Source organism: Babylonia areolata, chromosome 21, assembly GCF_041734735.1.
Source record: "Babylonia areolata isolate BAREFJ2019XMU chromosome 21, ASM4173473v1, whole genome shotgun sequence".
Classification (NCBI taxonomy): Eukaryota; Metazoa; Mollusca; class Gastropoda; order Neogastropoda; family Buccinidae; genus Babylonia; species Babylonia areolata.
The window spans coordinates 53647894-53650393 of NC_134896.1; the positions used below are offsets into that span (position 1 = coordinate 53647894).

Sequence of the window (2500 nt, forward strand, 5' to 3'; positions counted from 1 at the left end):
CCGTTTGAACCGGAATCTTCACACTGTGCTTGTGCTCATATGGCGTCTGTTCTAAACGGATTTGTCCGTTTCAGAACATGTGCCAACTCAAATTATTAGGCCACAGATTAATGAAAAAAAAATAACCATGTGAAAACAGGCTTCTTGAAACACAGAAACTGGAAATGTTTTTTCATTCACGTAGCAGTTTAGACTGCTGTCACTGCATTCTTGACTGTCTGTCAGTCTTTCTGTCTGTCTGTGTCTCTCTCTCTCTCTCTCTCTCTCTCTCTCTCTCTCTCTCTCTCTCTCTCTCTCTCTCTCTCTCTCTCTCGTGTGTGTGTGTGTGTGTGTGTGTGTGTGTGTGTGTGTGTGTGTGTGTGTGTGTGTGCCAGTGAGTGTGTGAGTGTACTTATAGGCATGTGTATGAGTGCTTCGGTGTGTGTGTGTGTGTGTGTGTGTGTGTGTGTGTGTGTGTGTGTGTGTGTGTGTGCCGTGCCCGTGCAGTGCGTGCACGTGTGTGTGTGTGTGTGTGTGTGTGTGTGTGTGTGTGTGTGTGTGTGTGTGTGTGTGATTGATTAGTTTTGTGATGAAAAGCATTTGTTTGCTTATGACTGAGAAAGACATCTTAGAATGTGGTGTGTGTGTGTGTGTGTGTGTGTGTGTGTGTGTGTGTGTGTGTGTGTGTGTGTGTGTGTGCATGGTCTGTTATCAGAAACTTGCATATCTTCAAGCGGCACGCTGAGGCCGGGCCGTAGGGGGAGAAGGGCGGGGAGGAAGGGGGGGGGCGAAGAAGGTTTGAATCGATTTTTGCATATCGTATTGCTGACGTTTGCCATGGGACCCGGCCTTAGAAACCGGCCGGATTTGCCCGAGGGACTGAGGATTTCGTGTTAGTAATAAAATCGCCGATAATCTTTGCGTGCACCTGTGTCAGTCACGGTTGTTGAATACTGCGGGCCAGAAATCACAATTAGACGGTGTTTTGGAATGGAGCCCTTTTTGTTTGTAGGCCTAATGTTGTGGTGCAGACGGCCTCACTGACGTGCTGCTAACTTGTTTCGTTTTAGCGTCTTTAAGATACCGTCACGGTATACAGAAAGAAGACTCAACGAGCCGAATTAACTGACTATGGTTTTCGGCGTCGACTCAGTGATATTCCACACAGCAACTGAAACTGCAGAATAATCTGATTAATATTTCAGTCACTTCACGGTTTCATAAGACCAGCAACAGAACCAGCTGCATGCTGGAAGAACCGTGAACCAGGCACGTACAGTAGGCGGCACAGTGCGTATGGGTCCAGTCACTGGGGGCGAATACTGATTTTATGATCACTTACTATTACTCCGGCAGTATTCAGAATATTATTATTACTATGATTATTGCAGTTATTATTATTATTATTATTATTATTATTATCAGTATTATTATTATTATTATTATTATTATTATTATCAGTATTATTATTATATCATCATAATCATCATCATCATTATTATTATTATCATCATCATTGTTGTTGTTGTTGTTGTTGTTGCTGTTGTTATTTTTACTTTTATTTTTTGTCGACTTTACGTCTTCAGTTGCAGTCTGTCTTCAATACAGTGCATCATATTACGCCGTCTTGCCACAATGGGTTTCATCCTAGCATAGCCTGCCTTGTTGGTTCCCGGGAATTATTGTGTATTTTATTTTGTTACACCATGTCATTATTAATGCTATGCTCCAACTAACCCCCCAGTTCCCAGTTCAGACTCAACTAGTCAGATACAGAGCCGTATTGTAAAGTCTAAGTTGTGATCTGTGCATTTGTCCAGTCCATTCCTATTGCATTGTACCAGACTGATGATTACATTTGGCCTTTTATATCATTTTATTTTCCCCCCATTTGTATTATCCCCCCCTTTTGTTTCTTCTTTTTAAATTATCCTCGCTCTTCCTCTGTGGCCGTCATCCTGTTATTGTCATGTTTCCTTGTTTCTCAATGACTGACTCAAAAGAGTTAATGGGAATAAACAAACTCTGAAACTCTGAAACTCTGACAGCCACCACTGCCGGCGGCTCTGAGAGCCTGGGACCAGCAGTGCACGAATGCAGAAGCGGGAACGAGTTATCATGTTTTGTGTTATGTTTCCGAAGAAACCGGACCCACACACGCTTGCGCCGGCCTGAGTGACGTTCATGTTGTTCGGCGGTTGAAACTTATCAGTGGAGGTAACCGTAGACCGTTAGACAAACATAGTCTATACACGCCTTCCCTCCCCTTTCAGACGTGAGTAGTAGGCATTGTCGCTGTCTTGGTTGAGGGTGCATTTGGGGCAAAGACTCAGTTCTATAAAGAAACTTCACTGCTGCCGCTTTCTTGTTTGCGAGCAATTATTTATTTATTATCAGTTATTTATTTATTTATTTACTTATTTCATTTTACTTATTTATTTATTTATTTTTTGTTTGATTGTTTTGTTGTTTTATTTTATAATTATCTATTATCAATTATTTATTTATTTATTTACTTATT

General features: G+C 41.6%; 1 protein-coding gene across 1 annotated transcript in view; it reads right to left on the reverse strand.

The window, feature by feature from the left end:
- The window catches only part of LOC143296387 (serine palmitoyltransferase small subunit A-like), a 2680-nt gene extending 2666 nt beyond the window's left edge, over nucleotides 1-14 (reverse strand). Inside the window, exon 1 of the mRNA XM_076608274.1 lies at nucleotides 1-14. This exon is cut by the window's left edge and continues 113 nt beyond it. The gene's annotated coding sequence lies outside the window, so the exon portion shown is untranslated.
- Between the last annotated feature and the right edge of the window lie 2486 nt (nucleotides 15-2500).